Raw genomic sequence first — 19,022 nt, 5'->3', positions numbered from 1 at the left:
TTAAAATTCTATTTTTTTCTAAACAAAAACTATCTAACTTTATTGACATGAGTTTTAATTTATAATGAAGTTTAAAAAATACACATTCTGCCCCAAATCATGAAAAATTCATATGTAGAAAACTATATATATAAAGATATGTATATGTATATATGTATGTGTGCATATACACACACATAAGAAAAGGGGAAACAGTGGAAACAGTGTCAGACTTATTTTTTTGGGTTCCAAAATCACTGTAGATGGTGATTCCAGCCATGAAATTAAAAGATGCTTACTGCTTGGAAGGAAAGTTATGACCAACCTAGATAGCATATTATAAAGCAGAGACATTACTTTGCCAACAAAGTCCATCTAGTCAAGGCTATGGTTTTTCCAGTGGTCATGTATGGATGTGAGAGTTGGACTATGAAGAAAGCTGAGCGCTGAAAAATTGATGCTTTTGAACTCTGGTGTTGGAGAAGACCCTTGAGAGTCCCTTGGACTGCAAGGAGATCCAACAAGTCCATCCTAAAGGGGATCAGTCTTGGGTGTTCATTGGAAGGACTGACGCTGAAGCTGAAACTCCAATACTTTGGCCACCTCATGTGAAGATTTTACTCATTGGAAAAGACCCTGATGCTGGGAGGGATTGGGGGCAGGAGGAGAAGGGGACGACAGAGGATGAGATGGCTGGATGGCATCACCAACTCGATGGACATGAGTTTGAGTAAACTCTGGGAGTTGGTGTTGGATAGGGAGGCCTGGCGTGCTGCGATTCATGGGGTCGCAAAGAGTCGGACATGACTGAGCGACTGAACTGAACTGAAGAAAACATCAACAGCCATGAAAGTGGGTAAGTATAAAAACCCTTTTAGTCCTAAATTACATGACAAAATATGTAAATAAAAATACAATTACCATGTTAGATTTAGAATATAATAATTAAATTCTCTGCTTTCTCAATCAGAATTTATAAGCAAAAGAAAAAATTGTATTTGGCCAGATTAAATATATAAACTCTTAAGAGTAAAAATGAAATAATATCCAGATACAAAGCTAAGTTTGCTTATAATCTTCACTTTTAATAAGTAGTTTCATATCCTTGTTCTAATCAGAACTGGCAAGATCCTCAATATGCTTTTCTTCCTTCCCAGGAAGTTATCTACTTTCTATCTGTTGCAGTTCCACATACAACCACCCTGTACGGCCTGACCCCAAATACATCCTCTGACAAAGGTTCCCTTCACCTCATCTCCACACAATGGTTCTTTAAAACTCATAATTCCATGAATTGGGTTGGCAAAAAGGTCATTTGGGTATTTTATGGAAAATCCAAATGAAATTTTTTGCCAACCAAATACTGTACTTTTTAATACATTTTCTATCATGTATGTATAACATTATCTAATGGAGAACTGTATCATTTCATTTTCATGATCACACAATTAGATCTTTGTAAGTGCAAATATATAAAATAATTTTAATAATTTGCTTATACAAAGAGGAGTCTGTGAATGAAAGCTGAAAATTTGAACTGCAAATTCTGGGAGGAAAGCATCTATCTTTAAAAAAAATGTTCAAAGATCAAAGTTGGAAGTCTTACACTTCTGGATTTCAAAACTTATTACAAGGCTACAGTAGTAAAAAAAAAATCTAGAATACAAAAAGAGGGCTCAAAAGTAACCCCTTACAGATATAGTCAAATGGTTTTTGGTAAGAGTGCCAAAACTACACAATGGGGAGAGAACTCATCAAGAACTCTCAGTAAAACTGAATATATACATGCTGAAAAAATGAAGTTGGACCCTTACCTTATATCACATACAAAAACTTAACTCAAGTAGATCAAGACCTAATCATAGGATCTAAAATTCTTCGAACAAAGCATAGTAGAAAAAGATTCATGACATTAGATTTGGCAATACTTCTTATATATGACCTCAAAGGTACAGACAAAATATAAAAATAAACTGAACTATTTAAAAATAACTTTCATTTTTAATCAGATGATAAAATCAACAGAGTGAAGAACTACAGATGGGGAAAATATTAACAAATTATATATCTGATAAAGGGTTAATATCCAAAATATATAAAGAATTCATAGAACTCAAGGACAACAACATCAACAAAATCTCAATAAAAAATGGAGAAAGAACTTGAATAGACATGTCTCTAAAGAAGATACACAAATGGCCAAAAACCACATAAGAGGTTTAACATCATTAATCACACAAATCAAATCAACAAGATACCATTTCACACCTATTAGCATAGTTTATATATATATATATATATATATATTTAATGTTGGCAAATATGTGGAGAAAGTGGAACCCTTTGCACTGGGATGTCACATGCTACAGTCCCAAGGTTCTAATCAAGATGATGGAGTAAGAGGACATGAAACTCATCTCCCACTTTGAACATATCAAAAATATATCTATATGTGGAAGAGTTCTCACTGAAAACTAACCGAAGGCTGCCAGATGAACTCCTGTACAATGAAGGTTATAAAAAAGAGGAATGGAATAAAAGCAATTAGTTTGGGAACTGTGCCCCTGGAACGGGACTCAGACAGAAACAGAGATTACAAGGGAGTGGGGACAGCCACCCTGAGGAGCGAGCCGTTCAAACCACATCCTGGGCACCCCAGACCTGGGGTCCAATGTGAGAGAGGCAAGCCTCCTTGGCTGGCTGGAGGACTTGGGACTAACAGGACTGTGGGGGTCCCAGACCTTACTCATGGGGAGTACACACACTGATTTGCCCCTGAGGCAGGGAGGAGAGAAGTCTTCTGAAAAGCTGTTGAGTTTCTTGAGCCTGCCCCACAGCACACCTCAGCCCAAGATGGACAAAAGTTTTGGCCCCACGCACTCCACATCACAGAGCAGGACTGGACCTGGGGCAGCCATGAAGAGGGAGAAGATCTGACTGTGGGACACAGATGTGACTCAGTCCCAGGGCTTAGCATCAGTGGGGGGGCAGTACCATTGCTGTTGAAGATGACTCAAACAGCGCAATAAAAGCAGCCCAGATCTCTGATGGCAGCCACTAAACTGCAGATCGCCTGCCCCATACACACTGAGGGTCCACAAGGCCCCACTCACCCTGCAGAACAGTTCTATAGTAGGGTGGCTACCGTGGAGGCTGAGGGCAGTTGTAAAGGACAAGAGGAACTTGGATCCACGGCTGCATCTGAGCAGAGCCATAGTCACCTGTACAAGTAGTGAACCCGAACTTTATCTGCAGCCAAACCAAGATCAGTGCCTACATGAGCCCCACTTGTTTCAGTACCCTCAGTCTCTGAGGCAAGGAACCAGAACAGGGAAAGGGGAAAACATACTTACAGGAAACTCATCCCTCAGGGTCTCTGCTCTAGCAACTTGAGATCAGACCTCACCCTTTATAGAGTGGTGATGGCCACTGAGCAGAGAAGTCCCAACTCACACCAGTGCCAGCTCTAGCCCACTTATCTCCAGGCCCACATCAAATCCAGCTCTCACCTCAGAGGCATTTGGCATGTGCAGATTACATAGGGATGCTCTCACACAAGAGCCCACCATCAAGATCACAATCAGTAAATGTTTAACCTAAGTTTTAAGAGGCAGGGAAAGTTAAGCAAAATGAAAAGGCAGAAGAACTACTCTCAGTTGAAAGAATAAGAGAAAAGCCTTTGAAAAACTAATGAAACAGAAATAATTTACCAGATGAAAATTCAAAACATTGGTGATAAAAATGTTATAAGATTAGGAGGAAAATGATGCATACACTGAGCACTTTAACAAGGGACAAGAAGGAATGAATAGCAGACTAAGTGATACAGAAGAGCATGTAAGTGATCTGGGAGACAGAATACAGAGTTCACTTAATCAGAACAGCAAAAAGAGAAACAGATTTATAAAAATTGAAAACAATTTAGAAGATCTCAAATATTAAGTGTAGCAACATTCACGTTACATGGGTTCCAGAAGAAAGACAGAGAAATGGATCAAAAATGTACTTGAGGAAACTATGGCTGAAAACTTTTCAAACCTGAGGAAAAGAAGCGAGGGTGGGGGGGACATACCCAGATACAGAAAACCCAGAGGGCTTCAAACAAGATGAACCCAAGCAAACGAACACCAAGATACATCATAATTAAAATGGCAAAAGTTAAAGAGAGAATTCTAAAGGCAGCAAGAAAAAAGCAAAGGATTATATACATGGGAACCTCCCTAAGGCTGTTGCCTGATTTCTCTGCAAAACCTTTGCAGCTCAGTTGGCAGTAGCATAATATACTCAAAATGCTGAAAGGGAAAACCTGTGGCATAGGATAGTCTACCCAGCAAGATTAAATGACTACCAGTTTGAAACAAGTAGATATAATTATGGGTCAACAAGTATGAACCCCATGGTAATCATAAATTGAAAAGCTATAATAGATAACAGAAACTGAAAAGAAAGGAACACAAGCATGCTATCAAAGAAAATCAAACCACAAGAGAAGAAAAAAAGAATAAATGAACAGAAAAGTACATAAACAACTGAAAAATTTTATAAAATGGCAATAAGTACATATCCATCAATTAACATTCAAATGCCAATGGGCTAAATTCTTTAATCAAAAGACATAGATAAGGGTAGTTGACTGGATAAAAAAAAAATATGATCTTTTTATATGCTGCCTACAAAAGATTCACTTTAGAGCTAAAGACAGACTGAAAGTGAGAGGATGGAAAAATATTTGATACAAATAAAAACAACAGGAAAGCAAGGGTAGCAATACTCATTTTCAGACTTTAAAACAAAGCCTATAACAAAAGACAGAGAAGGGTATTTTATAATGATACAGGAATCAATACAAGAAGAGTATAATACATTGGTTAATACATAATATAGGAGCACTAAATATATAAAGCAAATAGTAACAGGCATAAAAGGAAAAAGTGAAAATACTAAAATAATAGTAGGGGACTTTTAACACCCCATGTACATCAATGAACAGATCATTCAGACAGAAAATCAATAAGGCAACAATAGTTTTAAGTGACACAATAAAATTTTTGGGTTTAATTAGATATCTGCAGAAATTACATTCAAAAACAGAATTTACATTCTTTTTAAGTACACATGGAACATTCTCCAGAATATATCATATGCTAGCCACAAAACAAGTCCCAACAAATATAAGAGAAAAGAAACTATATGAAGCATTTTTCTAATTACAATAGTATGAAACTAAAAATCAATTACAAAAATAAAAATGGTCAAGAATAAACATACAGGGATTAAGAACATAATGAAGTCTATTTATGACAAATTCCACTAATATCATACTCAATGAAGAAAAGTTGAAAACTATTAGACTTAATAAATGAATTCAGCAAAGTTCTATAATAGAAGATTAATATATAGAATTTCTATTGTTTTTCTATATATTTTTAATAAACTATCATAAAGAGAAAGCAAACATAAGTCATATAAAATTACATTTAAAAATACTTATGAATAAACTTAACCAAGGAGGTGAAAGACCTATATTCTGAAAAAAATATACAATTTTATAGAAGGAAATTCAATATAAAAACACAGAAAAATGGGAAGATGTCTTGTGCTGTTGTATTAGAAGAATTACTACTACTAAAATGGCCATAGTACACAGAGTAATCTATAGCAATCCCTATCAAAATATCCATGAAATTTTTCACAGAACTGGAATAAATAATCCTAAAATTCATATGTAACTGCAAAAGATTCCCAACTGCTAAAACAATCTTGAGAAAAAAGAACAGAGCTGGAGACATCATACTCCCTGATTTCAGTCTATACAAAAGCTACAGGATTCAAACTGGCATAGTACTGGCATTAAAAATAAACACACAGATCAAGGGAACCAAACAGAAATCCCAGAAATAGACCCACACACCTATGGGCAATTAATCTATGACAAAGGAGGTCAGGATACATTGATACAATGGAGAAAAGACAGTTTCTTCAATAAGTGGTGCTGGGAAAACTAGACAGCTACATATAAAACAATGAGATCAGAACATTTACTCATACCATATACAAAAATAAGCTAAAAATAGATTAAAGACCTAAATATGAGACCTGAAACCATAAAATTCCTAGAAGATAATATAGAACATCTTTGACATAAGTCATACCATTTTCTTATAAGCAAAGAAAACAAAACAAAAATAAACAAATGGGACCAAATTAAACTTCAAAACTTTTGCACAGCGAAGGGAACTGTTAACAAAATAAAGAGACAACCTGAGGGAGAAAATACATGAAATGCTAATATCCAAAAGATACAACCAGCTCATAGGACTCAAAATCAAGAAATAAACAACCCAGTTAAAAGTGGGCAGAAGACCTGAACAGATATTTTTCCAAAGAAGACATACAGATGACTAACAGCACATGAAAAAAATGTTCAACATCACTAACCATTTGTGAAATGCTAATTGAAACAATAAGGTATTGCCTCACACCTGTCAGAGTGACCATCATCAAAAAATCTACAAATAACAAATACTGGAGAGGATGTGGGGAAAAGGAAACACTTTAACTTTTTGGTGGGAATATAAATTTGTGCAGCTACTATGAAAAACAATATGGAGGTTCCTCAGAAAATGAAAAATAGAACTATCAAAATTCTACTCTTGGATATATAGCTTGAAAAAGGAAAAATATAAATTTGAAAAGATATATGTATCGCAATGTCCATAGCAGTACTATTTACAAGACAAAATATAGGAAAAAAACAATATAAATATTCTATATATATGTAAATAAAAATATACATGAAATTCTGCCATTTCCAGCAACATGAATGGACCTAGAGAATATTATGCTTAGTGAGAAAAGTCAGAGAAGCACAAATACTGTATGATATCATTTACAGTGAAAGTGAAAGTCGTGTCTGACTCTTTGTGACCCCATGGACTATACAGTCCATGGAATTCTCCAGGCCAGAATACTGGAGTGGGTAGCCTTTCCCTTCTCCAGGGGATCTTCCCAACCCAGGGATCGAATCCAGGTCTCCTGCATTGCGGTGGATTCTTTACCAGCTGAGTCACAAGGGAAGCCCTGCTATCACTTACATGTGGAATCTAAAATATAATAGAAATGAATGTATATAGAAAATAGAAATAGACTAGAAAGCCAAACTAGTTGTTACTAGTGAGGAGAAGAAGAGAGAAGGGGCCCATTAGGGGTATGAGATAAAGAGAACTACTGTGTATGAAACACATAAGCAGCAAGGCTATACTCTATAGCATAGGGAATTATGGTTATTAACTTGTAATAATTTTCAATGGAAAATAACATATAAAAATACTGAGTCACTATGATGTGCAACAGAAACTAATATGATATTGTAAATCAACTATGTTTCAATAAAAAAATAAAAATAATAAAATAACTATCAAAACCTGGGATCAAACCAGGGATCTTTAGGTCTTTGGACTAAGACTTTCACAACCAAGCTACCTCAGCTACTTCTGGAAAACTTTTTCCACATACCTATAATGAAATATTTGTTTCACTGTAACAAAAAATTCAGTATATAGGTCCAGTTGGAGGTAGGAGTTAAATAAATATTACAGAGGTGATGAGACGAGCTTGGCCTCTGTTTCGAAACTAGAAGTGATCAATAATTTTACTTTCCTCACTTGTCCTTTGCTTTTTAACTGCCTTGCAATTTGTTTTTCACATTTAAAAATGTCATGGACTCTTTTCATGTCAACAAAATTTAATAAAAACAAGACAAAATGGTACAACTTCTATAGGAAACAGTGTGGTGCATCCTCAGAACACAGAATTGGAATATGAACCAGCATTTCTACTCAGAGTATATTCAAAAGAACTGAAAACAGGATTTCAGAGAGATATCCGCACAGCTGGCTATTCTCATAGTAGGATAATTCACAGGAGCCAAAAGGTAGAAGCATAGCAAGTGTCCTTGACAGATTAATGGATAAACAAAAGTGGTATATACATATAGTGGAATATTATTTACCTTAAAAAAGTTAGGAATTTCTGACACGTACCGCAATATGGATGAACCTTGAGGACATTATGCTAAGTCAGTCAGTCAAAGGACAAATGATGTATGATTTCAACTATATATAAAGCATACCCAGATTCAGAGAGACAATTAGAATGGTGATTGTCAGTGTCCAGCGATAGTGGAGGATATGGAGCTGTTTAATGGGTACAGAGTTTCAATTCTGCATGACAAAAAGAATTCTGGAGATTGGCCCCGCAACAGTGTGAATATATTTGTAGGCTAGTGAAAAACTTCGGATTATTCCTCTTGGGTTAATAAACCAGGACTGCAAATTCAACTGAGAAAAGAATAACTTGGGAAAAGACATCTAAGTTTCATTTTGACGTTGTTTCAGTTTTTATGTATATGGAGGTCTTTTAGAAAATAAAAGAAGACCGAAAAGATTAGACTCAGGGACTTAAGAGGTCATTTTAACAAAGGGGAAAAAGACAAAGGAAAAAGTATTGGAGCTTGAAGGGATGATAAAATGTGGGAAGACAAATCTATGGGGGTAACTAATGGAAGATGAGGGTGATTTAGTAAGATTGAGTTTATGTAGTCATCTCAGTTCCATCCCCATCATGAGTTCCCTTCTTGCTGTTGCTCCCTTCCTTGTTCAAGAGACAGGTGACCACACTGTCACAAGGGAAACCTGCCTTTCTCTGGGGCAGAAGAGGGAGGGAAGAGAACTTTTCCTGTGTCTCTTTTTTGTCAATTGCCTTTAGCTCAAAATAATCTTCATGCCAACGTGGTATATTTAAATCTGGCACATCTGACTGCCTTCATAATTAATGCTATTGAACTATATATTTAAAAATAGTTAAGATGGTCAAGTTTATGTTTTATATACTTTACTATAATTTTTAAAGATTCAAAGTAATAGTGTCAGAAAATTAAATAAGGAGACTGTTACAGAGTAGTTCAAGTGTAAATGGAGTTATGCAGCATGTTTTTTGCCTACAGTAGTATACAAATATGTCCCTGAAAACATACCTAGATGTTTTACTCAATTTTCTACTTGAAAGAAAAGTTATTTCTTACTTGAAAGGAAGGTAACAGTACTTGTCATCTCTAACTTCTTCTAATATACAAATATATATAATTACATATTTACATGCATATACAAACACACAGAGTACTTACACACTACTTCTAATTGGGGAAGTGAAATTAATTCTACACATGAGCACATTACATAAATCAAAGTATTAGAGAAATTATTATCTTCACAGGCAAAATTTTTGCCAGTATGTGAAAGTTGTGGTAATTCTCAAATTGAAAAGATATGGAACAGAGGTCAGAAATCCAATTAATATTCTCATTTGTATGTCTCCTTGTGCAATCAATGCTACATTTACTATATTTTAATTCACAGGAAAGGCAATCCATATAAACGGACAGGTACACTTATGAGATTGACCACAGAAAAAATATATACTATGGTTTACTTCTGTGTGATAAAGTAAATAAAGTCTTTGTCCTTTGAGAGCATCTTATTCAGAATTTGTATGCTACAGCTTCTTTGCACTAATAATGCAAGTGTGCTAGACTCTTTTTCTCTTTATCAGCTTTCAAGTACGCATACATAAGCAGCAGCTATTTGGTCTGGGATATAAATAGCTGAAATAAATTTCCTATTTTCTCATTTTTCCCCTGCTGAAATATATTTAAATGCCAGCTGCATTATAACCTTCAAATAACTCAATATCAGAACTTAAAGTGCTATTAAATGTCTGAATACAAGTAAATGCTACAGAAGCTTAACATTTTGTTTTAATTGCCTACAGCTATTTTATAAATATTCACCCAATAATTACTGTTAATTTCTTATTCAAAAAGAATGGCAGAGTAAAGCGAGAAGCCAGTTGCTTAAAAAGCTTCCTTGCTTAGTCAAAAAAAAAAGGGGCAAAAAAAAAGAAGGCTAGGGTATGAAAGAATTCTATAGAATGATAATGAATATAAAATTTCACTAGGAACTCAGCACAATTTTATCCTTTATCAATTTTTATATGTCCATACAATATTATAATTTATTGTTTATGTAAATATATTCTTTTTACTTCTTACAGTCAGTGATATTATATCCATTTTCTTGTTGTCAAGGCTAAGCCTATATTAGCTATAAATGACAGGGATTGGTGGGTTAATTAATTGATTACTTGACCCTTTTGAAAAAGGTGAAAGAGGACAGTGAAAAAACTGGTTGGCTTAAAGTTCAACATTCAAAAAACGAAGATCATAGCATATGGTCCCATTACTACACGGCAAATAGATGGGGAAAAAAATGGAAACAGTGACAGACTTTATTTTCTTGGGCTCCAAAATCACTGAGCATGGTGACTTCAGCCATGAAATTAAAAGATGCTTGCTCCTTGGAAGAAAAGCTATGACATACCTAGACAGATATTAAAAAGCGGAGACATCACTTTGTTGACAAAGGTCCATATAGTTAAAGATATGGTTTTTCCAGTAGTCATGTATGGATATGAGAGTTGGACCGTAAAGAAGGCTGAGTGCTGAGCAATTGATGTTTTTGAACTGTGGTGCTGAAGAAGACTCTTAAAGAGTCCCTTGGACAGCAAGGATATCAAACCAGTCAATCCTAAAGGAAATCAACCCTGCATATTCATTGGAAGGACTGTTGCTGAAGTTGAACCTCCAATACTTTGGCCACCTGATGCAAAGAGCCTGATGTTGGAAAAGATTGAGGGCAGGAGGAGAAGTGGGTGACAGAGGATCAGATAGTTGGATGGCATCATAGACTCAACAGACGTGAGTTTGAGCAAACTCAGAAATAGCGAAGGACTGTTAAGCCTGGCATGCTGCAGTCCATGAAGTTGCAAAGAATCAGACATTACTGAACTACTGAACAACCACAACCTGAGTTCATCAGTAAATGGAAATTGAGGCTTAGAAAATTAATGGCTGAAACCCAAGATCCAATAAGAAGCCACAGAGTCAGATCTTAAACCTATGTTCTTTGGATCCATACCTAGAGATTTTCCTCCTTATTACTTGAAAAATTTCCCCAAAGTTGGGTTTTTGTTGCTCATATTTGTTTTGCATACAATGCAATAGAGTCAGTACTTCATTAATCATGATCGTATTGTGTTCTCTACTTCAGGAAAGCCTAGAGCCAGAGGATAGCATTGACTACTGATGACTTTTGCAAACCAGATTGTGATTTTTGCTGGATTTCATGGAAATACAGTTTGAACACCTTTCAAAAAATGATATAATTACACACACATGCACACAGGCACAGGTAAACATATATCTCGTGTTTGCTTTTGTATCTTCATGGAGTTTTATATAGCCATATGTCTGCTATATTTCTGGCATTGTCTGTTTCAAAATTCTAGAAAATATGTTACAGCTCTGTGTATTAGGAAAATGAAATTATAACATTTAGGTGCTTAAGGTCCACTTAAGTCACTCAAATACAAGTTTCTTAAAAAGGATTTCCCTTATTAATCTTTCTTTATTCCTTACCATTCTTCATTCTTTTATTTGTTCTAAGTTTCATGAAGTAGAGACTTAGTTTTGTTTACTGTTATATCCGCAGCACACAGAACAGCATTTGGAACACATCAGCATATTAATGCTAAAATAATGTGTTTAATATCACTTAATGGGTTTCCTTAGTTTGGTTATACAGACTCTCTGTCCCTCTCCCTTTCTCTCTTAAATATCATTTTTAAAACTTTAGATAGAAAACCAAACAAAATGACACCCATTTACTTGCTTTCTGAAGCAGAAATATGTAGGCCTCCTTTCTTAAATTCAAACTGTATCAATTTACAAAGTATTAGATCCATTACCAGTTGAGAAACATGCTAACAAATCCCTAATGGTGATCCATCAACACAAGTTGCTAGTCATTTTTGTCTAAGTTCAGAATATAATTTTATGACATTGCACTATTTTTTTATGGAGGATGGGCAAAGGAGAGAGAGGGTTGGTTATAGCTGTCTGGAATTTTATTTATACTTATATCAATTCAAACAAAAGAATCACAGAATCTGAGAGCCTTCAACAAAAAAAGTAATAAATTTGGTTAACTGCTTGTGGCTCAGCTGGTAAAGAACCACCTGCAATGTGGGGGACTTGGGTTCAATCCCTGAGTGGGGAAGATCTCCTGGAGAAGCGAAAGGTTACCCACTCCAGTATTCTGGCCTGGAGAATTCCATGGACTAAGTTCATGGGGTCACAAAGAGTCGGACACGACTGAGTGACTTTCACTATAACTGCTTCATTCAGCCTTGATTGTACTTAAAATATAAAATACCATGATCATTTGTGATTCTATTATTTATGGCCATCAATAATTAACTATAATATACAAATGCATTATAAAATTTAATGCTAAATATATTAAGTAAATAAGCAAATTGATATAAAAATTTCGACATCTCCAGAGATGGACATTCTCAAAGTTAATTCCAAATTGTCCTGATGTTTCATCACAATTGCCTTCAAGAAAACACATTTTATATTTAGTTTCTTCTCTTTGGAAACATAAGATATTTATTTAGATTTATTCCTTTTGTAAAAAAATTAATAAAACGAAACCTCAATTAAGCAGAGTCAGACAGCAAAAGGGAGAGCTCTCACACCCTGCAGGGACAGCAGAGACCAACAGGAAGATGAAAGATTCTCATTTTGGAGAATGGATGCATGTCTGTGTATGACTGAGTCTCTTTGCTATCCACCTGAAACTATCACAACATTGTTAACCAGCTGAATCCACAATAAAATAAAGTTTTGCTTTTTTTTTTTTTTTTAAAGACTTTCTTTCATGGCAACAACTCAGCCAATGAAAAGCCATGGACTTTCTGTGAAACCAGAGGAGACTCCCTATGGCTCTAGGGCTGGTGAACAAAGGTGATACCCACAATTGAGCCCATTGTCATTCACTGCATTTCTCTCCAACCCTGGAAGTCTGAATTAGCATCTTTTCCCTGGATTTGGGCTCACATCCTATAGTGTCTGAAGCCCTGCAGGCTTTCTCCAGGATCTATTGAAAGGTTTTGTCTTTCTGGTTAATGTTTTGTTCTGTATGTGACTACTCCTTGTACACTTTGGTCTGATCTTGAGATCAGACTATTTCAACTGAAGCTGGCTGAAAATGGCCTTTGGATCAATTTTTTCAGGATGGGGCTGCTTCAGATGAAACTTCTGGTTTTTCAAACTTTGCCCTATTCCTTTGGGAGCTGTCCTCTGAAGACTGGCTAAAAAACCAAAGCCTTCAGTCTAGCCTCCTTCAGGACCAAGCTATCTTCTAAGGACTGACTTGTAAGCTTTTTGAATTAAACCATATGTGTTTCAAAAAGTTTAAATTGTGTAAAAATTTTCTTTGCTCTAGAGGAAAATTCTCTAGGAACTGGTATCCCAGTCACTTAACTATTAATATTTTGAGAGTGCCTTATCTACAGGGACTCTGGTTGATTTTATGTTTAAAAACAAGGGTCCTTCCTCATGTACATTTCTAAATAAATAGACAGACCTGACCAAAGGCAATTTAAATAGAATCTCAATGACAAGGATGGGGAATTTTTGAAATCCCCAAACTTCATTTCCTTAAAATTGAACTAGTTTAAAAATTTCTAGAAATGATTGGAATACTTATTTTGATTGGTATTTTGAGGTTTTCCAATGTTATAAGAAGCCTAAAATTGCCCCTCTGCAAAATATGATTTTAAGATTAACTAAGACCAGTAAATGGTTATGAAAGAGGCATAAGAGGCATATGAAATGATGCTCAACATCACTAATTATTAGAGAATATTAGGCAAATGCAAATCAAAACTAAAATGAGATATCACCTCACACTGGTGAAATGGTCACCATAAAAAAATCTACAAACAGTAAACACTGGAGAGGGTGTAGAGAAAATGGAACCCTTTAGCACTGTCAGTGGGAATGTAAATTGATACAGTCAGTATGCAAAACAGTATAGAGCTTCCTTAGAAAACTAAAAATAGATTTATTACATGATCCAGCAATCCTTCTACTGGGCAGGTAACCTGAAGAAAGATAAACAAACAAACAAACAAAAACAAACACATGGACCTAATGTTCATTGCAGCACTATTTATAATAGCCAGGTCGTGGAAGCAACCCAAATGTCCATCACAGATGGATGGATAAAGAAGATGTGGTACTTACATTGGAACATTACTCAGCCAGAAAAAAGGAATGAAACTGGGTCATTTGTAGAGATGTGGATGGGCCTACAGTCTTGTCATACAGAGTGGAGGAAGTCAGGAAGAGAAAAACAAATATCATATGTTAATACACACATGTGGAATCTATAAAAATGACACAAGTGAACCTGTTTGCAAGGCAGAAATAGAGACACAGATGTACAGAACAAATGGATGAACACTAAGGGAGGAAAGGGAAGCTGGTATGAATTGGGAGATTGGTATTGTCATACATATATTGACATATATACACTGTATATAAAACAGATAACTAATGAGAACCTGATGTATAGCACAGAGAACTCTACTTAATGCTCTGTGGTGACCTAAACGGAAAGGAAAGTCATACAAGAGAGAATATATGTATACACAGAGATGATTCATTTTGCTGTGTAACAGAAACTGACACAACACTGTAAAGCAACTATACACAATACAAAAATAAATAAAATAATCCCAACTCAATTTAATCCAATTTTAGGGGATGAACTGGAAGACACAGTTTTCAGGACCTAAAGGAGAGTTGGATGAAATCACTAACCCTTGGACATCAGAATGATCAGATTTAGTTTTCCTTTTTGCAAATGAAAAGGAAGAGAACAGCTTTGGATTACTCACCCAAAAACATGGACACCATCATCAACTTATAAAGTATTAAAGCTAGCAACCAGACCCTGTGACCCTAGGATACCGCCTTGCCTTAGTGCCATATAGACTACTGTCCATTCAGTTAAGGCTACCAAAAAATTTTTGTGTGATCCATTTAAACATTTTTGTATCTGATACAGTAGAAGCTCTCCTGAATCTTCTCCTGAATACATTCATCTTACCTTCTATGAGGCCCTTTTGTTAACCGCCCTTCACATAACTCTTTTCTGTTGTAATAACCTTAACCTGGCAACTCTTTTCCCCCTCCACCACCCACAAGTTTCCTCATAACTGCTTAACACTGGTGCACCACCTCCTGTCTCCTCATAATGATCTACAGTGAATTCCATTGGATAATGTTGACTTTTCAAGGTTCACCAATGGTTTTCATTTTAAAGGTGACAATGGTAAATAGTGTGCTGAGTATGCTATCATAATTTGTTTTGATGTTGCTGAGGCAGCATCTTTAATTTGTGGCTACTTCAGCTCAACAGGATGAACTACATGCTCTTAACATGAGCTTGAACTTAAGCCAAGGACAAAACTGCCAATATTTATACTGACAGTAGAAATGCTTTTGAAGTAGTATACTCACAACTTTGGAAGGTTGTGGACGCAACATGGCCTCCTTATTTCCAGTGGAAATAAAATATAAAATGGACCCGATGGTCAGGAATTATTGTGTGTAAACATCTTACCTGCCGCTTTCGCTATTATTAAGAGTCTGATATATTCTAAACTTAAATTTCTTGAAGCTAAGAGGAACGATCCTGTTGATACTTCTGCAAGGAATGTTATCCTTAAAGGGACCAACAGCAACCAAGCATCTGTCATGGTTCAAAACGTATTTCCAAATTATCCAAGTTATAATTTAGTAAAACTAGTTAGAGAGGCCAGACAACTGGCTTCAGAAAAGCAAAAAATTAAGATTGGAAATGTGCCAACTATTGGTTTGATAAAAAGAGAAAGCTCTTGTTTGGACCAATGAGAACCCAGTCCTACCTAAGACTATAATAAACCCACTCCTCACCACTGTACATGCATTAAACCATTGGTCTACTGACCAAAAAACTTTCATGAATCAATACAGTAGGGAAGCATTAACAAGACCACAAGCAGTGCCTACCTCACTGTGCAAATACAAGCCAGGGAAGTCTATCCTATTACTCTCAGGCATTCAAATACCTACTGCTCTCAGGTATTCTGCAAATGGTCTATATGAGGTTTGGCAACTGGACTTCATACAATTTCCTCTAATAGATATCAATGTCTCAGTCATGGTCTATATGTTTCCACACTGGACTGAAATGTTCTCCTGTAGACTGGTTACTGTTTTTTCTGTGACTAAAGCTGGCAAAGATGATTCCTTCGTAGAAGAACTTCACTTGAACTTCATGGTATTTGACTAATCTATTTTATTGGCCAGGGACTTTGACAAGTCTTTGCTGTTTGGCTGGTTTTATAACATTCACACTGGTGTGGATTGTTGCACCAATCTTCTGGTTAAGATGAGCAATCTAATTCCATCATTAAGACTCAATTGCCAAAATTTGTAGAGGCCCTCCAAATATCTTGTCCAAAAGAACTGTGTTGGTCCTTCTATATCCCAGATTCACCACTTTTCAAACTCAAATGCTCACCTTTTGAGATAGTAAAAGGATGCTCAATGCACTTGACTCCTGCTGCTTTAGAGTCACAACTGCTAAAAGGAGAGATACTCTGATATTTCAAAGGTCTATTTGTTTCTATTAAAAATCATTATTAAAAAACTAAAAATGGAACTACACTATGACCCAGAAATCCAACTACTGGGCATACACCCTGAGAAAACCATAATTTAAAAAGATACATGAACCCCAGTATTCATTGCAGCACTGTTTACAATAGCCAGTACATGAAGCAACCTAAATGTCCATCAAAGGAGGAATGAATAAATAAGATGTGGTACATATACACAATGGGCTATTACTCAGTCATAAAAAAGAACACATTATACATCATTTGTAGAGACATGCATGAACCTAGAATCTGTCACACTGTGTGAAGTCAGGAAAACAAACATCATACATCAATGCACGTGTGTACAATCTAGAAAAACTGTACAGATGAACTTAATTTGCAGGGCAGGAATAGGCATGCCTTTTCATACTGTTCATGAGGTTCTCAAGGCAAGAATACTGAAGTGGTTTGCCATTCCCTTCTCTAGTCACATTTTGACATTTTTGAACTGTGGTGTTTGAGAAGACTCGAGAGTCCCTTGGACTGCAAGGAGATCAAACCAGTCCATCCTAAAGGAGATCAGTCCTGGGTGTTCACTGGAAGGACTGATGCTGAAGCTGAAGCTCCAATACTTTGGCCACCTGATGCAAAGAACTGACTCACTGGAAAAGACCCTGAGGCTGGGAAATATTGAAGGCAGGAGGAGAAGGGGACAACAGAGGATGAAATGGTTGGATGGCATCACTGACTCGATGGACATGAGTTTGAGTAAACTCCAGGGGTTGGTGATGGCCAGGGAAGCTGGTGCGCTGTAGTCCATTGGGTCACAAAAGAGTTGGACACGACTGAGCAACTGAATTGAATAGAGATGCAGACACAGAGAATAGATGTGTGAACATAGGTGGGAAGATGAAGTGGGAGACCGGGATTAAAGCTAGGATTGACTCCTGACTTCCTCTTTCATTCTATAAAAGTGTTCTCCTTCTCTTGCTACGTGGGGACTTGCATGTGGCTTGCCAGGGTCACTGACAATGAATTGAAATTCTCTGTTGATCCTAAATAAACCCATCTTTGCTGGAGAAATATCTGGTAGTCTATTTGTTTCAGGCCAACACTGGATATATCTTCAAATATTTGTAGACTGATATTAAGGTCAAACACAACATTAAACTATTTGGGCAATTTTATGAATTCAGTCAAGCTAGTTTAAGGATATATTCTAGCAAAATATTCTGAGATATTTTAATGAATCTACTGTTTGGCAGTTCAAACCCTTTCTAAATAAATATCAACTCAATTTTTCACTAAAATAAAGATCTTTGTAAATTATAAATTTTTTTAATATCTTGGTATATCAATCATCACTGAAACTAGCTTAATGTGTCATATATCTTGAGATATAACTATTCAGAAACTGAACTGTAACACCAAAACTGGAAAATAGTTTTCTACTCAAATGAGTATTAAATGAGTATTAACTTTTTACATTTTTAAAAATGTTTGGATAGCTGACTCATAGTGTGTTTCTCAAAAGCAGTTGTCCCCAGGCAGTCACAAAATTGAGTTGCTCAAAATGACTTGCAAATGTCCCCAGTGAACTTCATATATACTTTATGATTTGTCTAGGAATTGAGGAAGGTATCTATTTTTTCTTTACTAATTGCATACACTGTGATGTCATAAAAATAAAACATAAAATGATTTACTTCGCTACTATTATTTGCAAAATCTGAAAATTATATTAAATATTTATATTGATTTTAAAAATTTTGAAATAGTGTGTACATAGTTTTCCTGAAACACATGGTTTTAAGTATTACATTTACCAATTTTATCAAAATAAAGTGAAATCTCTCAGTCGTACCCGACTCTTTGCGACCCCCATGGACTGTAGCCCACCAGGCTCCTCCGTCCTTGGAATTTTCAGGGTAAGAGTACTGGAGTGGATTGCCATTTCCTTCTCCAGGGGATCTCCCTGACCCCAGGAAGGAACTCGAGTCTCCTGCATCGCAGGTAGACGCTTTACCGTCAGAAGGTAATAAATGCAACATTAAAACATGAACTCTGATATAAAATACTCAAAATTATTTAAAAGAACATGCTCATTGTATATCTTTAAAAATTTAAGTATACCTACACATATACAAACACATACAAATATGGACAGAACTACCTGTAAAATTATCAAGACCTCTGGAATGCACAAATGTTAAATTTGACATTTTAGCAGTTTGCTAGGAATCCAAAATATCCATAATATGTAGTTATTTGTGGTTTGCTGGGAGCGACATTTCAAAAGCATAAAAGGGTATACATAACCAGTTACCAATACTTAGCTATCAAATGGAATCTTCTGACAACCTAGGCTAGTGTATCAATAAGACTTGGGTTACTTTATTTTGCTCTTACTTGAAATAATTCAGAAAGGG

At 35.8% G+C, this 19,022-nt stretch overlaps 1 protein-coding gene across 4 annotated transcripts in view; it reads right to left on the bottom strand.

The window, feature by feature from the left end:
• The window catches only part of GALNT13 (polypeptide N-acetylgalactosaminyltransferase 13), a 603,283-nt gene that overhangs the window by 322,842 nt on the left and 261,419 nt on the right, over positions 1-19,022 (bottom strand). The gene's annotated exons all lie outside the window — the stretch shown is intronic.

The sequence above is a fragment of the Muntiacus reevesi genome, chromosome 3, assembly GCF_963930625.1.
Source record: "Muntiacus reevesi chromosome 3, mMunRee1.1, whole genome shotgun sequence".
In the NCBI taxonomy this organism is placed as follows: domain Eukaryota; kingdom Metazoa; phylum Chordata; class Mammalia; order Artiodactyla; family Cervidae; genus Muntiacus; species Muntiacus reevesi.
The sequence above is the reverse complement of the archived record's forward strand: the minus strand, read 5'-3'. Positions and strand labels throughout refer to the sequence as shown.